This window comes from Periplaneta americana, chromosome 6 (assembly GCF_040183065.1).
Source record: "Periplaneta americana isolate PAMFEO1 chromosome 6, P.americana_PAMFEO1_priV1, whole genome shotgun sequence".
In the NCBI taxonomy this organism is placed as follows: Eukaryota; Metazoa; Arthropoda; class Insecta; order Blattodea; family Blattidae; genus Periplaneta; species Periplaneta americana.
This window is the reverse complement of record NC_091122.1, coordinates 142,838,368-142,865,984: the sequence shown is the minus strand read 5'-3', so window position 1 is coordinate 142,865,984 and position 27,617 is coordinate 142,838,368. Positions and strand designations below refer to the sequence as shown.

At 34.9% G+C, this 27,617-nt stretch overlaps 1 protein-coding gene across 2 annotated transcripts in view; it reads right to left on the bottom strand.

Annotated features, from left to right (window-relative positions):
* LOC138701872 (protein yellow-like) overlaps positions 1-27,617 on the bottom strand; it is an 83,180-nt gene that overhangs the window by 32,370 nt on the left and 23,193 nt on the right. The window lies entirely within an intron of this gene.

Sequence of the window (27,617 nt, the reverse complement as noted above, 5' to 3'; positions counted from 1 at the left end):
AGTGATCTCAATAACCTTCAAACCAGCTTGAGCGTGAGATTCTGTTTTTTCCCTAGAGTTGGCGCTCATATCATACCAGCTAGTAGTCGACACAGCGGAAATATAACACATAGGCTACAATTAAATGCAACTACCTAGGTACATTATGTACTCAAATAAAATAAATTCGACCGATGAAATAATAAATCCGTCATTATCTGTAATGTCTAGACTCCTTTATAATGGGAGTTGAGACGTTGACCACATCCACAATTAAAATACGTACAGTAATGATTTGATAGCGCTGAAAATGGAAAGACAAAACTCCTATGAGAAGTGAAACCATACACTTATATACAGTATATTGTATGTGATAGAAGTATTAAACGAATTTGATACAAAATTTTTAATGTAGCTATAACAAAACATACAAAATTAGGTTCAACCAACGAATAGGGATTACATAGAATGGACACTGAGCAAATTTTCCTGTTCTGTTTTTCTGTGTTCATGCGCTCCTTCGGCGTTTAGTTCCACTTTAAAGCGCTAGAGGTTAGTGTAATCGAAGACACGCAATAGTTCCTCGATAATAAAATTTAATATATGAGTTGAGACACAGGATCCAAACATCTTGCATAATCCAGTAACGCTTTGCTTCCAATAAATTAAAATGTAACGGCTTTTCCTTATTTCTCAGTTATAAATTATTTGTAATAATAATTTTTGGTAATTCTTATGTTGCTTAAATTTCGCATCGACAGACAACAATCACCAGTGCCATCCATAACAGAGACGAAAATATTTGAGTTAAACTTCCCAATAAAAACGATAAAAATTTCCCTTCGCCTTTGAGCTTCCTTTTATAGACAATCAAAAAGTGAGAAGTTCGAGAGGGCTACTCTTTATAATTCATTATATATATATATATATATATATATATATATATATATATATATATAAATATATCTGTCTTTAAGGCAAGTGACTCCGTAAGATCAACTATGTTTTCTAGATATGAAAACCCTTATACAAGTTTCAATATACATTTTATTTTCTATCAGTTAAGCGTCGCAAGGCGATTATGAATATGGACGTAATGACAAACTACATGTTTTCTCAACTTCTCTGTATAAGCTGTCACATAAGCTCGTAGCAAGACGGCTTTCTCTTCTCCCTGCTAATAAAGAAAGTAAACGAAAACATTTCGTTCGACTCGAAAAGGACTACTGATTCTGCCTAGATTATTGTATCTGGAGTCGAAAGAGAGCCGAAACAATATTACAAGCATTTATTGGTAGTTATAATTTTCACATCTTCCCACTACTTTCATATTTAAATCAGAGTCACACACAAGTACAATATGTTAAGAGAATACGGTTTCGACAAGAGAATATTTTCTGACATGAATGCTCAACATATTTAAGGGTTATGAGCATAGGTAGGAAGTTCGTATCAAACAAAACAGTAGATTTCAGTTGACTACAGCGAAGAGTATAGATCTCACCCCCGCTCGCTAAAGATGATATGCAGTTCGCATAACAACGCATAGAATGATTCTGTGTAGCTGTGTACACTCGTGAATAGTTCTAAGAATATTGTTAATTTATATTAATATTTTAGGTTCTGAACAAAGTGAGCTATTCTGTTGTTATTGTATTATTTACGTAATGTTAATATTATGCATGATTCCAAAAAAGTAAACTTATCTGTTAATAAATAATTATATAACACGTTAATTTTTTTTCCGAATCATTCTTCGTTCGGTTGCGTTACAGTCCAAGTTCAACATCGGAATTACGATACGAACTTCCTAGCTGTCATTACAATAGAAATGAAAAATTTTCTTGAAAACAATTATGGGTTTGATATTATGTGCTACATACGAGATAGCCTACCCTATTATAATCACGAAGTAGTTGTTCACCTGACAATAGTAAGAAATACTGTATCATATTTCAATTTTTTTAGATAGATAGATAGATAGATAGATAGATAGATAGATAGATAGATAGATAGATAGATAGATAGATAGATAGATAGATAGATAGATAGATAGATAGATAGATAGATAGATAGGCAGGCAGGCAGGCAGGCAGGCAGGCAGGCAGGCAGGCAGGCAGGCAGGCAGGCAGGCAGGCAGGCAGGCAGGCAGGCAGGCAGGCAGGCAGGCAGGCAGGCAGGCAGGCAGGCAGACAGACAGACAGACAGACAGACAGACAGACAGACAGACAGACAGACAGACAGACAGACAGACAGACAGACAGACAGACAGACAGACAGACAGACAGACAGACAGATAGATAGATAGATAGATAGATAGATAGATAGATAGATAGATAGATAGATAGATATTTATTTGTCATCAACATTTATATTAGTTATGGTGTACCACAACTTATGTATACGGGTTTCACCATAACTTTCTATTACATATACCTACAAATAGCATGCAATCCCGACAGCTGTTAAACTCACTGCCGCTATTAACTTAATTCTAATCAGTCATTTTCTTCTTATTGATCTTAACTGTCCACCATCTGTTCGTTCCACACTTACGTTCCTTTCAGCATTCTAATCTTGCTAACTAAATTTATATATAATTCCGTCTTTCTACCTTACATCTAACTGCGACTCTGATATAACCTCTGCAGTTGCGAGCGTCGTTAAATAAACCATAATTTAAATTTAAAATTTTACATCTAACTCGTAACACTTCACCCGGTTATACTCATTGGGATCTTTTTTTCTACCTAATACACGTTATTATAATCTTACTAAATCTTGACATGAGTATCTAGTTCACTTTAGATTGATCATTCATTTCTTATCCACAATCAACACTCAGAAAAAAAAACCATAGAAAATTGTAAATACTATCACTAAGATCATCTTTCATAACTTCACTACATCACTTTCTAAGATTTACTTCTTTACAGTAAACTTCATTCGGTAACTATATTAACTAGCCATTTTTTAATTTCCCAACATCTTTTTTCAATTTTATAACTTCCTAACTGATCTCTATATCTATGATCCCCTAAACATTTTCATCACACTAAACACGATTTACGAAATTAAATCACCCAACTTCCTGTTGTAATTTCATTCAGACCTTTTATTTATTTCTTATCGCTCATGCACCAACTTCTAAGATTGTAACTTTTTTGGCCATATTTCAAATTTGCCCCAGTAACGTCTTGTGACGTAAAACGAATATTTTCAGAATACAAATATTATTTTCATTTTTTCTGGACATAAAAGGAGTATTTTTTTTATAAAATTAAAATGTTAATTGTTATTTGTTACAATGAGGCTAGATTCATAATTGTATACTTTGTACGTTATTTTTATATGTATGGGTAAATTATTTTAGATTGGGAGTTAGGAGCTTTACAATTACAAATTATTGTTTTTTTACATTATTCGCTTATTATTTTCTTTTTCTAAGGCCGTGGGCGATTTGAGCACATGTTTGGTTACTACCCGGTTGTACGTGTTTGTCGTTCTGATTCACTGACATTGAGAGTTACGTTAATATTTTTCATTGAGTAGAGATATAGTTCAAGCTCACACAACTTAACAGTTTTGGTACCAACTTTCTAGCTCTGATTATGAGTATGAAGACAGAAATAAAGAGCACAATAATACAATAAAATTTTAAGGGGAGAAAAAAAAAACTGACAAGGGAGTATGTTTTCGTGAAACGTCTATAGGCTATTCGAATTAAAATAATAAAATACATTATGCAGCTCAGGCGATAGTGCGTTTGCCTGCTGATCCTGAGTTTCGTTCGGGCGCGAGTTCGATTCCCGCTTGGGCTGATTTTATCTGGTTGTTTTTTTTCCGAGGTTCTCCCCAACCGTAAGGCGAATATCAGATAATTTATGGTGAATCCTCGGCCTCACCTCGCCAAATACCTTCTCGCTATCACCAATTCCATCGACGCTGAATAACCTAGTAGTTAATATAGCGTCGTTAAATAACCAAGTAAAAAAACAATGTACTACATTGTTTTTTTAATGTAGTGTATATATATACACACACACACACATAAACCATACACCCAATATTTCCATGAATATTGTGTATTGCGTGGAAAACCTGGTGACACATTCAATAGAGAATAGAGCGAGACGGACAGAGTGAAAAACCACAAGGCACGAAGTTCACCTTACACTTCTGATTCCATGATACTAGAATTACGTCAGAATAAACCTTTCATTTCAAAACATTACAATTTCTTGTTGTAACTCGAATATAGACATTTCACTTCAAAATACGCACATACAATTTAACTGAAATCAATCACAATATTGTACCGATGTATAAACAATAATGCTATAATAAACATAACAGTTACTTTCTCCACCGTTAAAATGATACTGTAAATAAAGTTGTGTCGCTATGAGTCTTTAGCCCTATGATATTGCTGTAATTTGTCGAAATGAATAAAGAAAACTCACTTTCAGAATGCGAACCTTTCAATAAACAAGAGTTATAATATGACAAATAGAAAGAATAAGCAGAGGCAGTTTTCCCTAGGGTACAGTTCTGTTTAAAATTATTTTACATGTCACCGTCAAAATGAAAACAAAAATAATCCATGAACAGAATATCCATGAACATGAGATATCCACTGCGAACTCGTTTTCCTCTCACTTTCTTATACTGTATTACAGTAACAGTCAAACCAAAGCATGAGTTCGAAGTAATCGTCACCATCTTTCTTCAAGGACATACGGGTTCTAGTAGGTACATCTTAGAACTTTTCCGCCTCCGTATGGATTACGCATCGACATATGTTTACAGATACTCCTTAGTCATAAAGAGGAGTGACGCAAGGCCATCGCATTGAGCAACACAAGACTAATACACAACAAATATATAATAATCATGTTGATTCCGTATACAAGTATTCAAAGACAAATTTCAATACTTTTATTTTCTCATTACATGAATTATAAAGAGAAAATCTGGCATTGTGAACGACAAAAAAATTAAATTTCGACATTTGCACGAAAATACTCCGTACGTTTTCAGTAACACCAATTCCAAAAAAAAAAAAAAAAATAGTTTTGGGCATGTCGTCTGTCATTTTGTATACAGAGATTTCTGATAAACTGATAATAGTCTGACTGATATTCAATACTATGGGGTAATTCAACTGAGAATTAGCTAACGGGATATATAACACTGGTCAACAAAATTTAAACTTTTTTCTGTTAAATGGGAAACAATGGGTGATTCTAAGTGACTTTTTTGTGCTGATTTCAAATCTTTTTACAGAACTTTTCCATCACCCAGGGTTTTAGAGTAATCACATGAAAAATATTTTTCGTGTCTATACATTATAGTATTACGATATCTTAGCTGAAATTACATTTATTGACCTAAAATATATGTGAAGCATATTTTCGGCAGTACTTTGCTTGAGGAAAATCTCTTTTCAGTATGCAACAATAGTCTGCCAACATATTTGGACATAATTTACACTGGTAGTGCCTTTCCATTTCCACGTTGTCCTGGTGGAAACGCTCCCCGTGTTCGTCGCTCACAGCCCTAGGTTTTCAGGAAAGAAATCGAGATGGGATGCAGAAAGTGTATTTTTTAAGGCATATTACATCACATGATCGTGTAGTTCTCAATCATCTCACTGACAAGTTCTCTATAGTTCTCAGACCTGAAGTTTCCTAAAACGTTCGTGACAACATTTTTGAAATGCACCCATGGAGCTGTTTCTTGCATATTTAACTGGTTTTCAAATTGCTTATCTTTCATCAGTTCCCTTATTTGATTTGAGGTCAACAAATATTCCTTCTTTTAGTTTAGCTTCACTGATTCTTGGGAACTTATTTTTCAGGAAGAGAAATGCACTGCCATCACAATCCATTGCTTTCTCAAAATTCTTACTCAAGCCTAATTTGATATGCAGTGGAAGCAATAAGATTTTTTCAGAACTTACAAGTTGTTGGTGAAGAACATGATCTTGTCCTGGATTAAAGTGACTCTCTCTTTGGCCAGTTCTTTTTTATATAATGATTACTTTTATCTCTGCTATCCAACTTGCACAAGTAGCAGCAAAATTTAGTATAGCCAAGCTGTAACGAAAGTGAGATAGCTATTACTTTCTAATCCCCACATATCTGCCAAGAAAAATTATTACACTTGATAGTGATTAGTAAGAGCTTCATATTCTCATAATTTTCCTTCATACCAACTGCAAGGGCTAAAGGAATGGATGGATATTTGTTTCCATTATGTAGTAACGCTCCTTTCAGAGTTGTTTTCGAGGGGTCTACGAACAAATGCCAATCCTCAGGTTTATGCTCAATACCCATTAACTCGAACAAATTCTCAACATCAATGCAAAAAACTAGGTCCTCCTCTTTAGAAAACAAATGCTCAAATTCTTTTTGGCGTTGACGAAAGAAACTTATTTTGGTGTTACCTGCAGCAGCTTCCAGCCTTTCAATCTTGAGGCGAGTGATTCTGCCCATGCTTTTATTTAAACCAAGATCCCGAACCAAATCATTTAAATCCTCCTGTGTTAGAAAGTGAGGTTCATTTATAGCATCATCTTCCACAAAATCTGGATCATTTTGTAATTCAGTTTGAACATCAGGAACACTTTGAATTACTTCAGTCAATGTTATGTCATCTGGTGGAGTTGGTATGGGAAGTCCTGAGCTATGAAGCACCGGCCAAATTGCAGAAACTAAATATTGATATTTAACAGTGTCTGGACTTCGAATTTTTTCCAGATATATTTGTCAAGCAGAAGTAGCAGTCTGCAAATGATCCTTAGTTTCGCGCCATATCATAGGGACTGCATAAGGCATATGACGGGATCCTTTTAACCAGTCAGTTAAAAGTGCTACACATTTAGCACAACAGATTTCCGGGGCCCATGTCTTGTTCTGGTGTATTTTGTTATTAAAATAACAGTCATAAGCTCTTCTAACTAGAAGAGTAAAATTTTGCCTCTGCCATTTTAAAGTGAGCTCACAACACACTTAACAGAAGTTGTTTCTATCTATAAGACTCTTTCAAGACATGTTTCTCATACATTATACACTACTCCTTACAATGCACTATTAGGTATGGTATTATATACTTCTATCACAATTCAATTGACAATGAAAGAGAGCACAGGATTAGCTTTTTTTCTTTGAAGAAAGCTTCTATTCATCAGGGAAATTTATCTTAATATCACAGTTTTGTGAGGGAAATGTCATTATTGTTATTCGTGAATTCACAGACATCAATACCAAATGTTACATAATGTAATGAAATATAAATGTAAAATACGCCTTCTAATCAGCATGTTATACACCACAAATACTAATAAACTGGAACAAATTTATTTTCAAAATTAAAAAAAAATGGTGGGTGATGAAAAATTTCTGACTTCATTTTTGGAATCAGCAGATGGAAATACATAAGAGACACCCGAAATTATTTATTTAACAAAATCATTGTTGACCAGTGTAATGTGTACTAAAAATTAATAGCTATGTTTGAAAAAAAATTACTCAAAATGGAAACATACTTGAAATCAAATGTAATGAAGGAACACAAATATAACGATAATATGAAAGTTACTGGTATTTAAGAATAAAATAATCATCCTCTTATCGTATCCTCCTTTTGGAAGTTCGATTCCAAATATGCCTCCATTCGTCTCTGTCTTCCCAAGCTTTTTTCCTGTTTATTTCATCCCACTTGTATACCCGTTCTTGTAAGTTCTTCTGAATTTGATCTATCCATTTTCGCGTGGTCTTCCCATTAGTCGTCTTCCTTTTACTTTTAAATTTAATATTCTCTTTGGCAGCTTTTCCCTTTCCATTCTGTTAAGGTGCCCAAACCATAGTAATCTCTTATTTTCTAATTGTGTTGTTAATTTTTCAACCTTCAGAGTTTCCCTGATTATGTCGTTTCGTATCCTATCTCTTCGTGTCTTCTGTACAATATAATAATAAAATAAAATATCTGTGCCATGAAAGTGACACATACTTTCTTATCATACGTACATTTTACGCTTTTCGAAACAATCCAGTTTTTTTATAGGCTAATGTTGAGAATGCTAATAAATATTTCTATGTAGGCCTAGAACTCGTTTCCTTGATATATCTCTTTCAAAACGTACTCATGCATGAAATCATTTATAATGCACCCAAATAAGAAAATAAATTGTTGTTTTATGGGTTATACAGGAAAGCGTTTGTATTACAAGAAACGTAAAATGTGTTTTTATTAGGTTATTTTACGAAGCTGTACAACTAATTAAATTTAGGAATTGTTGATAGCAAGATGGTATTTCTCGAGGTGATGCAAGAGTTGTCGCTGTAAGCCAGCGCTCTGCGAACTGAGTTATCAAGGTGACATCTCATGAGGATAAATCCACATTGTTAGCCATTTCCCTCCCGAATTTTGAGGTCTAATCCTCAAGTGATTTTTTTTTTAGGAAAATTTCGGTTTGCCAAAATAGTTGACATTATTATTACTTGCATGCACGGTAAATGTTTTCATAAATAAAGTGGCTTCCAAATTTTTTGATGGCGCGACCCACTTTTGGGCGATACCCTTGTTTGCGATCCCCCCACTATCGTACCGGTACTTAACCCCATTCGAAAAATACAAATTCCTGTAAAATCGACAACAATGATAATTTTACTCAAAATCAGCGGATTCCACCCAACGAGCGTAAAAAATATAAGTATATAGCGCAACAATGACAAGAAATGTTACGTAAACATCATTTCTACTGTAGTACTTCAAGCTATTACTGCCGTGGCGCTGCAGTAGGCCTAATAGTTCAATATAAATCGAAAATGATGCTTGCGCTGTTAGCCAAGTATTTATAAATAAACTTGATTTCTGATTGACATTACTTGACAAAGAAGAAATTTCATTTATTCCAATGTATTACAGAACTCGTGGAAAATTTAACTGGGTATTACTACGATAAATACTAACTTTGTTTTTGGAGACAAGCAATGAAGTTTGCACAATTTTAAACAACATATTTTTTAGTACAGGTATTTCCAAAAGAAACTCAAAATATTTATGACAGCCACAGGTGGATACTGAATTCCGTTTTTAGATAGTTACTTTCAACTGGCTTTAATTAAAAAAAAAGTGCAACGAAGAAATTCATTGAAATATATACCTGCTGATGGAATGTTGATATCAGATTTTTTTTCGCACAGCATAGACCAGATTTCGAAGAATGCAAAAATAATTCGAGCTATCAAAAGAAGTTCTTAAATTGTTGATAATACAGTATTTGTAATCCTAATATTTACATCAAATGAGTTTCTCGTCTATGATTAGCATCACAACAAAAGCGAGAAATCTCGTTGAACTTAAAAATATCACTGTGTGTGTGCGTGCGTGCGTGTGTGTCGACTGCAGAGTCCAGATTTGAGAAACTATTTTCTGAAGAACAGGCATATCAATTGCATTAATTATTTTTTACTGAAACTTTTTTGATATTCGTGTTCAACGTTGTTTATGTTTTTATTTATAAATTTGAAACAAATGCACATTTAATAAGGTGCTTTTGGTTTTATTTTGTAAATCATCTCGCGACGCCCTCAGCTCTCTAAACGACCTAGGGTTGCCAACTTTTCAAAATAAGAAAAGAAAGATTTTATCCACATTTTTTAGTGACTTATATTTTCTTAATTTCTATTTAAAATTACATATTAAAGAATTACACATACAACCATTATACTCACACTCACATTTTTGTGTCTTAGTACATAATTTTTAACGACACTTTTATATTTTAAAACTGATTTAGCTTCATTTACACAGTATTTTACTATTATCCATCGCCAAATTCGAAATAAAGGAAGAAAGTGTTGTACGGGAGAGTAAAAAACGTAAGGTCACATTAGCATCCAGAAAACGTAAGAATAGTCTACGGGAAAAACGTACAACCTGGCAACCCTAACACGACCCCCACTTTAGGAACCACTGCACTAATGTTTTTGAAATGGTAGTTCAATAGCCTATAATGTTGTAAACGGAAATATCAAGGTAATACGATAAAAAAAAGCTGAATTGTTGCGACACGCATAAAATTGTCTTGTTAATAACATTGATTTTTGTAGTAGAAGCTCTACATAAATTTTACGTAAAGTGATACTTCTAACTTGTCTGTTACCATTCCATCATTAATAGAAATTATTCAACAACTCTATGCTCATCCATAGCATTGTATACTACGTTCCCGCCAAATTTCAAGCAGTTACACACACACACATGTCGGAAGAAGGCCTCGAAGCAATAGCCATGCCCCTGTGCAGCCTTGACTTCAGGTGTGGTAGCAGTAAGAAGTATCCTGAATTTAGTTAACATGCAGCATGACGCATAACCTAAAAGTATGCGTTGAAAACTACGGTTCTGATTGGCTGCGCTGAATAAAGTACGATGAGTAGTCACCGGTCACTAAGGTGTGAATTAGTGCTTATTCACGAACATTCATCGACTTAAAGTGCGTGCTTGGGACAAAAAAACAACTAATTGAAATTGCCATGCACGTATGTCGTGCAATCATGTAACGAAGCGTTTCCAATGAATTTTCTACACTGTAAAGTCACAAATAATGTACCATACAGCCTACAAAATCTAAGCACACTGGTAGTTGAATGGTCAGTGCATAACATTACATCTTGTAGACGGCATTAAAATTCCGCCGAAATCATAATATGGATTATTATGAACAAGTAAAATGGCTTTCTTGGAACACTCGTTTCCTCCTCCTCCTCCTCCTCCTCCTCCTCCGAAGAAGAAGAAGAAGAAGAAGAAGAAATATATATTTTTTCGCTTTCAAATAAATCCTTTTTATAATCTCAGAACTATTATTTAAAAGAACAAGAATCAGTTTCAAAATACGTGTTCGCGATATATTGGACCCCATTAACATGGTAGTCAATTACCTCCAATCAGCTGTCATAAACGTCACATGCTCGTTTTCCTGTATACATATAAAAGTAAGGACTATGTATTCTCGCAATATTGAATTTGACACTGCTATTGATTCTTTCTTTAAATATATGTCAAAGTGGAAGCATGATTTCAAAATTAATAAATCAAGTTTAATAATAACTAATACAGTAAATATTTAATTCTATAATAATACTCCCGCATTCAAGCACACACTCCTTTATATGTATTAATTAATGACGATAAAGATCTATTTTAATTTTATTCATATAATCATCTACTTCTTGCACAAATTACATTGTCGGCCTCGGTAGTGTAGTGGGTATAGCGCTGGCCTTCTGTGCTCGAGGTTGTGGGTTTGATCCCGGCCCAGGTCGATGGCATTTAAATGTATTTAAATGCGACAGCCTCATGCCAGTAGATTTACTGGCATGTAAAAGAACTCCTGCGGGACAAAATTCCGGCACATCGGCGACGCTGATATAACCTCTGCAGTTGCGAGCGTCGTTAAATGAACCATAATTTAATTTTTATATGACACTTTATACAACCAACTAGTCCTACTTCAACTGAACTTCGATGAAGAGAAGTACAAATTAGTTTATCTCAATCCAGTACAGTTCCAAAAAATATTGATTCCAGAAATGAATTGCTTCTAATTAATTTTATTCCAACAGAATTTGATGCAGACAGTTCATTAAAACAAATTATAATCGCATACATAAGCGAATTTTTAAGCAATGCGAATTTTACTTAGTAGAGCAACTTATCTGGTAAATGAAACCAAACAAAACTGGACTTGTAATCAGTACGAACATTTCCTGCCTTAAGTTATATGCACCTATAAATCGAACGAAAATGCTCACATGATGGCGATGAATGAGAAATATATTATTATTATTATTATTATTATTATTATTATTATTATTATTATTATTATTGCTACTACTACTACTACTACTACTACTACTACTACTACTAAATGTGTCAAAAATTGACTAGACTGTTCATAAAACTATGTGAAAAGCACTACTTATGCTAGCCATTCTAAACTTCATAATAGTAGGCCTAGTATTGTTTTCTACTTAAAGGCGCTTCCAACTGCAGTCATTCAGCCTCTAAATTCAACGTGAACGAGAAATGGACGACCAATTTTTCCCGAAGCTCTCTATTAGGAACGGGACTCTTTTACGTGCCATAAATCTATGACACAGGGCCCACAGTTTTACTTCACTTGCGTAGGAAGCTACGCTATGGATATTATTGCTCTTTAAAATCCATCGTCTTCTACAAGATTTGAACCCGTGAACGCCGAATCTAACGGCCATCATGGTAACCGTACATCACCGAGGACAACTGTGAAGTTCATATTGTATGTAGACCTTGGAAAAAATCTACAAAAACGTTGAATAAAATATGTAAAAGCAACCAAAACAACAATAATAGAGTTCTTGGGAGCAAATGAAACAGAAAGCTTTGTGAGAGCTCCGACAAGGTAGATTGGAGCTTCACCTGACAAGTCGGGGCCCCTGAGGGGTTGACCTAGCTTCAGCAGTAGCGATTACATCACTACCATTTCAGAAAGAGGCAAAGTGCCTGGGGTGCTCCATTTAAAATTACCTTTGTTACAACAGGATATACATTATAATGTGATTGTACATTTACAATTCTTAGCCTAACAGATCTTCCATGAGATGAGAATTAGTAAAAAAGAAAAGACCCAGCCTATATTTATTTATACTCTCGAAAAGTAACCAAGTGCGTGCTACACTAGTCGTGTCTGTGACTCGCTAGCACTTGTCTTAATCCAGGCGCCTGGGTTCAATCCCCGGCTAGGTAGTGATGGAATATGGGGTGAATAAAGCAGATGTTGTAGAGAGTTTTTAAGATTACATCCATTTCCCTCTATCATTCCACATATCATCTGCAATAGTTAAAAGTAGGATGGGATGAAGTCTGGGGGTTGTATGATGTTGATATAGGATGGAGTTGGGATTCTGGGCCTTGGAGCTTATTAGCTACTCGTCTGAGGATGGGACCTATCTTAGGACTTAAGCAGGATGCTTCATCTGTCAACATCGGATTCACGAATTCCACCCAGGCCACCTGTCGGACTTGGACAGTCATCGCATATGACAGTGATGTCAAAGCAAGCGCATTTTTCTGACCTTGTCGTCGTGCACGGGCATCAAACGCTAGATACGTAAGGAGGAAGGGTTATGTACATGAATAAGCAGCCTGTTGGATTAAGAAAACAGTGGTGCACAAACTTCAAACGGAACTTGAAATTTTATGTCGTTATTTTTATATGGCTTCTTTCTGTTTGATATTATCTATATTGTCTGTAAAACAAAAATACTAACACCAATTTCTTAATATTCACATAAATTCATAGCAGTACAACTATACTGTACTATACTAGTGGATGAAACACATAATTCATAAAGAAAGTGATATCTCCCCCCCCCCTCAAAAAAAAAAAGAGATCGAGTATGACATAAGTTGGAATTGATATTGATGGTATCTTTAGCCTTATAAAAGTAATCAATGAACTAATCAAAACAATATTATAGTACAAAGCAAAGTTACCTAGGTACTGTATATGTTTTAACTGTAACTAATATTACATAACAAAACACTTATCTCATTATGCTTTTAAGGTGATATTTGTGAGCAACTTCCTATCATCAGAATATTAAATTATTTTGTCGAAACCTGCTGAAGCTATACAGCTGACGTTTTTACAACACATGGGCACGTATCTTTTGCTTATGATGTAACAGTAGTTGCTTTGTTAATTCATCTCCTTACAAACAATTTCCATGAGAATATTTTCAAAATATGTAATACATTATCTTCAGTAATACGTATTTACGGTATATTAGATTTACGAAAACATTGTTTCAGTATCTGTAAGGCTACTAAATAAATAGACCTATAACTGAAAATTTCACTTTTATATAAAAAAAGTTGAGACAATATTCCTTATGAAATAAAAAAAAACAAACTAATGAAAAATGAACATTAAAATTAAAGCCTAGATTCTTATAATGCACTTATACTTCTCAAACAAATCTAAAAATTAACATGGATACAGTTTTAATAAGTTCTCTTCCCTTTATCCATTGAATCAGTGCTGGCCATCCCTGTATATAGCTTGACCAAGCGGCATATACTACTTCTTTCGTCTGTCTTTTTTCTTTCCGCTGTAAAGCGCTCAGGCTCTCCTGAGCTCTAAAGCGCGCGCTTGCGCCTATGGGCATCAATTGACATGACTGGCATATGACTATAGAGTGCACAATAAGCCAAAACAAGTCTAAGTGCAAGGACCCATTCCGAGTACAACCCTTGAAAAGCCAAGTTAAGCAAACATGCTACTGTTCCTGAATGAGAGTACTGCAAACAAAAGTCGTCGGTCATTTTTCGTTTAAATAATATACATATAACTTCTTCTTGTAGAGACATTCATTCATAGTGTTCTGCCTAAGGGCAGATCCTTCACTGCAAACCCAGCATTCTCAAATCTCCCCTATTTTCCGCTCTCCTTTCAGTTTATGCATATGATCCATGTATCTTAATGTTGTCTATCATCTGATGCCTTCTTTTGCCCCGAACTTTTCTTCTATTCACCATTTTTTCCAGTGCATCCTTCAGTAGGCAGTTTCTTCTTAGTCAGCGGCCAGGCCAATTTCTTTTTCTCTTCCTAATTATTGTCAGCATTATTCTTTCTTCACCTACTCTTTCTACCACAGCTTCCTTTTGTATTTTGTCTGTCCATTTCACACGCTCCATTCCACTCCATATTCACATTTCAAATGTTTCTATCGTTTCTCTTCTCGTAAGTCCGGATGAAGTCATAGAACTTTTCGCAAGAAAAGATCCCAGACGACTTCAGCTTCATTAAACTTTAAGTAAAATTTAAGTGACTTTCCGTTCCAGTCCCCATCTCCTTTAGAAGTAGAACTAATTAAAGACTTAGAATCTAAGAGTGGCAATATTGTCATGGTTTATTTGTTTTTAATTCCATTTTTCTGTGTTATTGTTATAATACTATATTCATACGTTTATTATAATCAGTTCCTCCATTATACAGTTTAGTTCAGCGCCTGGTTAAAAGTATGATATTTATCCTGTCGGTTTTTCTCTTACCTTTCTTGTAATCATATAGGTAAAGTACTACATGTAATAATATAAGCCTAATAATTTATGCTAAAATCGAAATACATATGATAGATATTTGTCGTTTGAAATTTGAAAACATTGGAACGGGACAATGGCTTAGTTTTAAGTAACGGGTGTACGCCTAGAAACAAGTTTCAGTTAGTAAGCGTCGTTCGTAAAGTGACATGGACAAGTATCAGCCCGCTTAGCGGTGATTCAGCGAGTCAGCTTTCGGCAATAAAATCTCGCGACTTACATGTTACATTACAGAAATAATTTATTGGCATACCTTATAACACGTGCTGGAAGTGTCGACTGGTGAAAATACGAGTATACACGAAACGTTCTGTATGATTCCTTCGTAACATAGCCTATTCGTACTATCAAAAGTTTCATGAAGATTCCATTTACTAATGTGTATTACATTGCCACAAACTAAAGTAACTACACTGAATGGAAGTCAACTGTGTATCAATTCTCTAACATAGATGTCCCTTCAGCCTATGTTATCTGTCCATACTACGCAACACAAAATGTCCCCACACTCGATCCAGGGGAAATGTACACATCATTTCGTCGGCAATCGCGTTCGATGTAGCTACAGTAAAATGCCAATGGTGTTTACCTGCGTGATACCTGTTCCCTGGCAAAAGCTCTGTACTTGCAATTATTTTAAGTTTTCATTAACTATAATATACATTAATTATTGTTTTATAAGCCGATCGTGGTAGCCGCAGCGGTCATGGCATGCAGCTTTGACGCTGCGGGAAGGCTACGATCGTCGGTTCGAATCTCTCCTAAAGCATGGATGTTCGTCCGTTGTTAATGTGATATCATGACGTGTTGTCTTAGGCAGAACTCACGTCACGGGAGTTCCACTGCTTCTGTCTATGTCTAATGTTAGGTTATGAGGACTTCTTCGAAAATAAGTCAGGTCCCTCAAGGGTTACAGAGAATTTAAGAAATAAAAAAATATTAATTGTTACGCTATAAAAGATTCTAGATTTTGACCAGAATCCGCTATTTATAATATCATAATGCCAACAGAATGCTTTGAGAATTATGGTCGCAATCAGCTGGTGATTTCTCACCAGAGAGAGTAGAGTTAGGTTGTTGGTATAGCCTGTGAGATTTGTTTTCAGGAAATTCTAGGCCGATTTCTCTAAGCACTCGGCTTGTCTTTTCATCGTTGCTCTATAAATGACTTACTTATTTACTGGCTTTTAAGGAAACCGGAAGTTCATTGCCGCCCTCACATAAGCCCGCCATTGGTCCCTATCCTGAGCAAGATTAATCCAATCTCTATCATCATATCCCACCTCCCTCAAATCCATTTTAATATTATCCTCCCATCTACGTCTCGGCCTCCCTAAAGGTCTTTTTACCTCCGGCCTCCCAACTAACACTCTATATGCATTTCTGGATTCGTCCATTACGTGCTACATCCCCTGCCCATCTCAAACGTCTGGATTTAATGTTCCTAATTATGTCAGGTGAAGAATATAATGCGTGCAGTTCTGTGTTGCGTAACTTTCTCCATTCTCCCGTAACTTCATCCCTCTTAGCCCCAAATATTTTCCTAAGCACCTTATTCTCAAACACCTATGTTCCTCTTTCAAAGTGAGAGTCCAAATTTCACAACCATATAGAACAACCGTTAATATAACTGTTTTACAAATTCTAATTTTCAGATTTTTTGACAACAGACTGTATGATAAAAGCTTCTCAACCGAATAATAACAGGCATTTCCCCTATTTATTCTGAGTTTAATTTCCTCCCGAGTATCATTTATATTTGTTACTGCTGCTTGAATAGTAAATATTTTGTTATTCCTAAAATATATTATCTTGGAATGGACTAGAATGGAATTTCCGAAGGGGGAAACATTATTACTCAGCGCTGTGACGTTTCACGATCTATTGCACTAACCCTCAAACTAAACGACATTTCATACAAGTTGAGAGGATGCGATGACATTTCTTTCCCCTTCTACTTGCCCTGAGTCCGTGAGTAACAGAACGGTAGCTGTTACCTCTTATACCTGCACCCCCCATGCTGTACACACAATAAAATAAAATATTAAATAAAGTACGTAAGTGGATATAAAATACAATGGCACAGATGTTTGACAATTACATGTTTCAGTATATTTTAATGTCGTTCTTACAATATTTTCAACTAACAATTAATTAAATTAAGGAATGTTAGTTTGTATTGTGAAGTCAGGGGGGAGTGACACAATGCAGATTGTCCCATTGTGTATACTGTAGTGTAGGAACTAGCGGTGAAGAAAACATTTATCTTCTGCTGTCAGTAGCTTTTTAATGTGCCAGTTGATAAAAACAACAATAAAATGAAATATACAAACGCTTAGCATAGGCTTTACAAATATAGATTACCGGTAAACATTTTCAATAATAAGAATTTTCACTGTGTTCGAAGTCAATTAGTCGAGCATCAGTAAGATGTATAGTAGCATTTTCCCCTTCACGGATGGTAAAGAGTGTGAGTAGAGGGGAAGGCCTATCAACCAAACTGAAATGGGGATTAGACGCAATTCTAAACCCACACCGGCTGACTACACTAATGTTTGCTGCGTACCCAGGTTTCAAGCAGGCAACCCCCACTCGTCCCTACGCCAGCCCCCTCTGTGCGTCGTCAGCTGCGTTCGGAGAATGCTATGGAATAACGAAATGGAGAAATATTGATGGAATGATGTAGATGTCTAATATGGGGAAACGGGAGAACACCGAGAAAAACCCCAACAGCGACTTTGTCCGCCACAAGTGTCACTATGGATTTTCAATTAAAAATCTCAGGCCTGACCGGGACTCGAACCCGGACGGTCTGCGTGATAGGCTGAAGATCTGATCACTCAGTCACCGAAGGGGTTTACAATATACTTTCATCTGATGAATTCGAATACCAAACCAAAGCAAGTAAAAAAATCAGCGAGAATAGTAGGCATGTTGAGGAAAATAAACACAGACCTTCGTCTGAAACTATCCTCGAAGCTTCCGGCACTCGCGATAACGTGGCTGTATGGAGATATCGCAGTCTGTGTCACAGGAAGCTCCAACGAACATACTGAAGGTAATTGCAAGCAGTGGAGTCAACAACATCACTCATACTGTAAGATCCAAGGGTCGGGGACAGTCAACAACCCCGCGGCAATAGAATGCAGCATACATGGGTCTTAGGGTGCGGCGATCTCGTATTTTGGAGGTTCTGGGCCAACCAAGAAGCAATAGAATAGGATGACCACCTGAAGACGAAGTGAATAATTGACGTCTCTTACTTGGGCAGCCCGAAATACAATATATATCCCTAAAATATCACAAGAGAAACGATCAGGTCTTTATTTGTGTTTAATGTCACGTAAAATATGTACACATTTCATTATCGAAATTTCGTATTTACATTATTCTAAATGCAATAATGTATTAAAATGAAAAAAAAAATCACTCCCACCTTCAAATTAAAAGACATTAAAATCATTATGATAATAATAATAATAATAATAATAATAATAATAATAATAATAGTCCACACCTGTAGAGTAACGATTAGCGGGTCCGGCCGCGAAACCAGGTGGCCCGGGTTCGATTCCCGGTCGGGGCAAGTAATCTGCTTGAGGTTTTTCCGGGGGTTTTCCCTCAACCCAATATGAGTAAATGCTGGGTAACTTTCGGTGTTGGACCCCGGATTCATTTCACCGTCATTATCACCTTCATCTCATTCAGACGCTAAATAACCTAGATGTTGATAAAGCGTCATAAAATAACCTACAAAAATAATAATAATAATAATAATAATAATAATAATAATAATAATAATAATAAATGTTTTAAATTCTAATTTTTAATCACGGTACGTAACCAATTTAGGAATAGTGAATTTCTTTTCGGATACAATAAATCAAGTAGTAGCAGCTATTAAGGAATTTCCAAGATGTTAATATAGATAATTTTGTAAGATATGGAGGTAAGTAAAAAATATAGTTGTGTAAGGAATGAAAATATTTTCTCTTATTATTATGAATAACGAAACAACTTCTGTAATTTTACAAAGACAAGATAAATTAGTTTCAAAACATTATAAAACAAATTGTGAATTTAATATGTTGCCAACTCATCACCTTAATATTTTCTTTAATGTTTGTTGATGTCTGATTAGTAGATATAATTTTAGACTATAATAATTATTATTAATGACCTGCTTTTACGCTTCAATTGAAAAGTTTACATGTATGGAAATAACAATATAAAACATATTGTACAATGTAGTCTATTTGTAAAATTGTTTCATTTAATAAACAAAGTTTAAATAGAGAAGTAAGTTGTAAAAATAAATCGTGAAATAAAACAAGGATCACAATATTATCTGTACGTTTAACTGTGTGTAATATATATATATATATATATATATATATATATATATATATATATATATATATATATATATATAGTTCTTTTAACCACCGGTCTACAGACTGAGCGAGTTTTCAAGTGACATGCAAAATAACACAAACTTTTAGAAAAGAAATGGTGTTGTTTTGGAAGAAAAGAGGCTTAAAATATAACTGAGGTCTCAAAAAAATCATATACGTATGTATAAATAAAAAAGATAGTCAAATGGACTGATTGAGTTTTGGGATCACACACTTCAATTCTTTCTTGCGAACGATCAAGTTTTAATCGCAACTTCAGAAGATAAATTACAGGAGGTTATTTTTACACTTACTAATATTGTAAAGAATATAATAAAAACATTTTAAGACGATAACCAAAATTTTAGTTTCTAATGGTTTAAATTCAGTAAACAAAAATTGTAAATGACTATGCTAAACTGGAAAAGTTTGTGTTTCAATTCAGGCATTGACATGGGAAAACATGTAATTCACAAAAACGAAATTTTACAAGGACAAGCAAGAAACCTTTGTGGGTCTGTTACAAAGGACGTTACCACTGAGCTCCAAGTTGAGATCACTGGACATTACTTAACGCTAACGCCATCTTTGATGAGCTGCTGAAACTAAACGGTTTCTGCTAGCGACATACTGCTTTACCATGCCACTGGCGTGGGTTCGTACTATCTTATCCTTGAAAAAACGGATTTTCGATTTTTTGTGACTTACATGCTTTCCCATGTCAATGCTTCATTTATTCTGGATACCTGGTAGAAATCAAGACGTTGAAATAGTATAAAATACAGCCGATTCTGATAATTCGCGGTAATTGATGCACGAATTTCGGCGAAATATCGAAAATAGGGAAAAAATGTTAAAAATGTTATGTTTTATTTAACGACGCACGCAACTGCAGAGGTTATATCAGCGTCGCCGTATGTGTCGGAATTTTGTCCCGCAGGTGTTCTTTTATATGCCAGTAAATCTACTGAGCACACTTAAATGTTAAATGCCATCGACCTCGCCCAGGATCGAACCCGCAACCTTGGGAATCGAAAATAGAGAATTATTAGCAAAATTTTTTATTATTAATTAAAGACTAGATAGGTTTAATCACTAAAATACACTTCAAAATCAAGTGAAAAATGTGAAACAGTGCAAAACATTTTGAAACATCGACAAAATTTCCTACGTTACAGGTGCTAGTACATTGAACGTCCTGCAATGAAATTTATTACGCTACATTTTAGCATTATGCGATGGACGTTATGTTACAGCTTGTCCAAGTCAAGTCTGCGAGTGGGGATATCGGAATGGAATGTAGAGGCAAAACACAGTTGCCACATAGGTCACTTGACGCTCAGATTTCAACGTGTGCACATCGTTTAAAATACACTACGGAGCGCACGCATTTTTTGTCCTTGTCTTCAGATAAAGGCAACAGTTACGCTGTCTCCCAGCTCCCCCCCCTCATGCAACTTTCTCTCCTACGCCCACGCTTGCCAATCAGAACGCCAAACCTCACTGTCAAGCAGAAGTAGAAGTACAGCCTATTTCAAAGCGTCTTAAATTGTTACCGCTCTATGAACTGAAGCGCAGTAGGAAAACTTTGCTGTCATATGAGACTGTACTGGTCTCCTCTCGTTACCGCCTCCTTTCACTACAGAACTGCCTCCAACTTCCCCTCTCGGCTCGCAGACTTAACTTGGTCGAGCTGTACATGCTACGAAACGTGGATTCTACCTTGCACAGCATAATTATGCTATAGTTGGCAACTAAACATATGGTCTAAACATGTTGGAGTGGTGAAGGAGAGGAGAGAAGTTTGAGAGGAGGGAGAGAGCGTAAATGAGTAAAAACGGAAATGATAACATTACTTCGCTCCCCCCGCCACCAAAAGCATTGCGAATTACCCATAAAGAGAATTAACCGCACGCGAATTATCAGCAGTCGCCTGTACTCGTAAGTATGTGAACTATTTTAGCGGAATTCTAAAAAGATCTAAAAATTACTCATAATGAGAAAATTCCAAACTCCTACAAGGAGATGCAATTTACGCGTTACTATTTTGAACCAAATTATGAACTCTGAATAAAAATAACCTAAGGAAATGGAGTTTTTAAGAAGAGTAGAGAACAATACACTTATAAGAAGAAAAAAGTGAGAAAGGAGTTACAGATTTTAAAATTATTGAATACACAGAAATAATAGTTAAACGATATGAAGGACAACGAGAACCATTTTGCTAGAATGGAAGATTGTCGCATTCCCAAATACATATCGTTATATCACTCCAAAGGGAAAAAGAGAAGATAGAGGAAGAGATGGGCTGATCAATTTGAATTTCTACGAGGTCGAAACTAGTTAGTGGTTTCAGTTATTAAGGAATGATGATGATGATGATGATGATGATGTAGTAATTTCAAGCAATCAAAGTTGGGAAATCTACCACACATATCGGAACTTATTTAATAAAATCCCCAGTTGGAACTACAATGAAAGAGATGCACTATAATTATGCGTCCAAAAGAAATATGAAGTGAGCTTTGTTACTAAGAATACAAGTTAAAAGTTGTCAGACACTTTTTAGTTACACAGTTTGAATTAGAATCGAATATATACCGTAATCAAGCTACAATAGCTTCTCAGGTTATGATTCATTTTTGAAACACAAAGTCAAGTTTCGATATGGTGTTGTGGATTACATATTATTAATTTACAGAAGCAATCCCTTTATTTATGTTATAGAAGGAGGTCTCTCTGGTTGTACATAATCTGTATAATGTGCTCAGAAAATCTTAATATAACCTTCGAAGTCCTTTCGTATACCAAGATAACATCGATCTCCTCGACATAATATTATTCATACTTGGCTTGACATTTCGAAAGCTGGAATTGGGACGAGTCCTTGCACTTAAGCTTACATTGACCCATTGTTCGTCTTATACTAATCGTATATGCTATGACTGTTCAGGTCCGACAGGTGGCCTGAGCGGCATTCGTGAATCCGACGCTGACAGGTGGGCCGTCCTGCCTTAGTACGGTATTATTTTCTTAATTTAACATTAATTTCCCTATTTCTCTGTCTTTTCTGATGCTGAAACTATACGTAGTTCCTATGCATTTGATGCATCTACATCTAAAAACACCCAAACCCTTGAATATCGTGAAAATCTTAAACCATTCTAATTTATTAATAATTAATATACAGGATGGTTGGATGAGCTTGTTACTACAGTAACTTTTGAGTGTCATGAAGATATCGCATGGAGCAACTAATCTAATCAATAAATCATAGTCGGTATGCGGCGTCTGAAACGCCTAGCAATTCAGGCAACTATTTCCACACGTCTTCGCGAACGGTTGTATAGTCAGAAGGGTAGTTTGAGTTTAGTTTTCAAATTTACCGATACTTTTTACGCAAACCGTTAAGACAAAAGTCCTGAATTCGTGTTCGTTTTTCTCGTGAGTAGTTTAAACGGAGTAAAACTTTTCAAAATGCAAATTGTTTATGAAGAAGTTCGAAATCTCATACCAAAAGAACCATTAATTACATCTTCCGAAGGGGAAATAATATGTAAGTGTATGTTTTATCGTGATTGGTAACTTTTTTACATCCTAGTCTTTACAATATCTACGCCTACATTTATGTAATGAAAAGTATGTAGGACTATTCATAAAATTTAATTTTCATATTAAAATAAATATTAACAAGGCCACCGGCGTAGCTCAGACTCTTGCCTGCCTATCCAAAGTTGCACTTCGACATGGGTTTGAATCCCGCTTGGGCTGATTACCTGGTTAGGGTTTCTCCGTGGCTTTACTCAACCGTAAGGCAAATGTCAGGTAATCTATGACGAATCCTCGGTCTCATCTCACTATCACCAATTCCATCGACGCTAAATAACCAAGTTAATATATATATATATATATATATATATATATATATATATATACACACACACACACACACACACACACACACACACACACACACACACACACACACAAAATGTTTCAAATTGTCGTAATATCCTTTGACATACATGATTTTTCCCTTTATTACAACTAATGAATAGATTATTACCGGTTAAAGTAATTAATTTTGTTCGATCAAGCATGATTTTTTTCATTATTTCCTGTAAAAAGCACTAAAATAAATTACTTTTCGACAATGCAGAAATAAAAATAGCTGAATAAAAACAATTGTATGTATCTACAGTATATTCAATTCCAAATCCTTTAGTAAGCGGCCTTCATACCTGATTAGATGTTGTTTATTTTTTTCTACGGAAAATAAGAATTAAAGCGAAATAAAAACTTCTAGAAAGTGTTTATGTCAAATAACAACAGAAGTATGTGAAGCTTTATACGGAACCTCAGAGAATCAGTACAGGCAAGAAAACATGAATTTTATTATTAACAAAACATATTTAGGTTCAAAATAATATAGGCTAATTACATACATATTAAATATTGACTCACTTACATCTACAACATTTGTGTGACTAAATTCGAAACGCGTGTTTCGCCCAAATTTCTGAATATGCGCAGTGACAAATGTTAATAAATATATGAAAAGTTTCTATCACAAAAATTAACGAAATTTTGTCGATCAACATAGCAAAAATGTTTATCATTAGTCTGGGCTAGCCATGTTTATGACGCTGACGCTACAGTTTCTAGAGAACCCGAGTAAATTTAGAGCAACAGAACTTTTCACTGAAACATGCTGAAATAGTGAGAATTGCATGAATGCATCTCACAGTACATAACACTGTGAAGTAATTCCTTCTAATCTTATTTTTTTTTTATTTCAGTAGATTATTTTACAACGCTTTACCAATATCTCAGGTTACTTAGCGTCTGAATGGGATGAAAGTGATAATGGCGGTGAAATGAGTCCGGGGTCCAGCACCGAAAGTTACCCAGCATTTGCTCATATTGGGTTGAGGGAAAACCCGGGAAAAAACCTCAATAAGATAACTTGTCCCAACCGGGAATCGAACCCGGACCATCTGGTTTCGCGGCCAGACGCGCTAACCGTTACCCCACAGATGTGGACTCTTATTTCTATACTGCTCTTCTATATACTGCGATTGATACTTTATAATTTTTGAGAATCTGATATTCAATTACATTTTCAGAATAATATAATTACAGTTCTTCGTCTCATTAACCTATTGTACTGCTTGACATTTCTGCTTTGTTATACGTATGAACGACTTTATCATACAAACCCACGAGTTTATCAGTACATCCGCTACTTCCACTCCCACTTCCTGTTACTCAAATTACAAAATATAGAGCAAAATACTATTTCTTGCAAACTTCCTACAAAATTAGATCATAAATTAAATTTAAAATTGTTTATTGTATAATAGGATTCATAATTAATGTAAGGATCAGATTTTAAAACCAATTCTACTAGCAATTACTGTAGAATGTATGAGGAAATAATCTGGAAATCTTTAGAAATTTTCCTGGTCTTTAAAATACTGCTCTATTAAATACAGTAGCATCCCTCTTAACTGACATCAAAGGGACCAGGCTATTTCCGGATACGAGATTTTGCCGGATAATTGAATAAATATCTGTATGTACAAAAAAAAGTTCGCATTTCATGGTGCCAAATGTTGAAACTGCAGCCATGTGAAGCTTATTTCTCTATCACTTGCTCATAACTAAATAAACATAAAAACTGTGTGGATTTTCTTTATTAGAACACATCACACAACACAAATAATACACTAATTTGAGGTTCGAATATTCACTGAAAACGAAAGTTCGTGCGAACTTCTTAATGTGGCAACACTGATAGCCCGAACATAACTATATAAACATAAAAACTGTGTGGATTTTCTTTATTAGAACACAGCACACGACACAAATAAAACACTAATTTTAGGTTCGATTATTCACTGAAAACGAAAGTTCGTGCGAACTTCTTAATGTGGCAACACTGATAGCCCGAACATAACTAAATAAACATAAAAACTGTGTGGATTTTATTGATTAAAACACATCACACAACACAAATAATAGACTAATTATAGGTTCGAATATGCTCTGAAGACGAAAGTTCGTGCGAACTTCTTAATGTGTCAACACTGACAGCCCGAACATAACTAAATAAACATAAAAACTGTGTGGATTTTATTGATTAAAACACATCACACAACACAAATAATAGACTAATTATAGGTTCGAATATGCTCTGAAGACGAAAGTTCGTGCGAACTTCTTAATGTGTCAACACTGACAGCCCGAACATAACTAAATAAACATAAACACTGTGTGGATTTTCTTTATTAAAACACATCACACAACACAAATAATACACTAATTATAGGTTCGAATATTCAGTGAAAACGAAAGTTCATGCGAAGTTCCTAATGTGGCAAAACTGATGGCCCAAACTGTCAATGTGGCAGATTTAAACATTTTTTTTTGGCCCAGCAAAAAGCGCCGTTGTTTTGGTATTGCCGGTTATTTGGGTGCCGGTTATGAGGGATTTGAGGGATTTTACTGTAAAAATAATATAAAAGCTTAAAAGTGAATAGACTTTTAAAATATTTTTACTTGCTTAATTCGTTTAAAATATTTGACAATGAGATAAAAATTCCTACTTCCGTGACTATGTACTTCATCTGTTGTTACTCATAGATATTTATATTTGTACCGTATATCCATGGATCTTGTACGAATTATGACAGAATACCATCAATGTAAGAGTATAAATAAAACGACATAACTCTTATCATAGGATAGCAACATAAAGATTTTTCAATCCATATCTTGTATGCACGTCTGAAGATAAGATAATTGAAACAACTGTCACTGATAACCTTGTTTCTGATAATAGTTTCATTAAATGTAAAAAGTTACTTCCAAAACACAACCTGTTCACAATAAAACCAATTCTCCCTGTAACTATTAGTACGTACTTATGAAAGGTCATTTTCATCACTAAGAAAACGTAGGCCTACCTTAGGAACAGCACAGGGGAGAAGTGCCTTAATATACTGGCTATCACGTACATACATACATGAAAAAATGTCTGTGAATGAAAATTGTATGCTCAAGGAATTAGCTAAGAAACTCAGAAGCTTCGAACACTGTGTCTGGCTTAAAAGTAGCTATAATAAAATTAATATGATCATTGATCATCGGTTATTTCCTCACACTTTATTTTTTTTTTTCGTGACATAAATATTTTTAATTTCGTCGCACAGCAACACTGTAATGAAAATTTAAATTTGTGCTCAGTTATTCTTCATATCTCATGCTTCTCAAATAACTTACTGTATACAGTGTATTGTTCATACTGATTCAAGATGAATAGTTCCTTACATGTTCGTCCATCCTCCTTTTTTTTACTGTCCTTCCCATTTCTATTTCTCGCATTTTTAGTAACTCATATATAGTCTATGTTCTATTTTAATGCATATATGGCCATGAAGATAGGACAGGTCTTACAAAATTTATGTTGCAGTCCATTATGGTAACATACTGCTGCGTCTGTAATTCGGTCAGTTCGCAACTGTGGTGCTTCAACCCATAATTCAGAGAAAAAAATGTTGATGTTTCAATATAGTTTTTCAGAATATAATGAGAAAATTCAAAATGTACACCAACAGGAAGGGGTCTCTGATATTAGTTCTCTGAAAGCATCTGATACCTCTGATGGTGGTAAAAAGGAAAGACCAAAAAATAAAAGTTCTTAACGACTTTCGAATATGAAGATAGCGCAGAATCTTCACTAGGCTTTGAACAATGAAGAACAACATTTCGAAACTAGTCAGCCAGGTAATTTCCTAAAAATTAACACAGTAAAGAAGTTTAAAAGTTAATCAGTAACTTCTTTCTTTCAATTTCCTCCCCAACTCTTTCAGTATGTTAACTACATTTGCTTTTGCATATACAGTCAACTCCAGATATAGTGAACCTCTGCGGACTTGCATATTTCGTTCACTATATCTGAAGTTCATTATATCCTTAAATGTCAGAAATGAATGAAATTATGAACAAGAAAATAAAATATTTCATTTTTGTGGAATGGATTACACTTTATACTGTAACTCACAATTGATTTACTTAAACTATGCTGTTGAC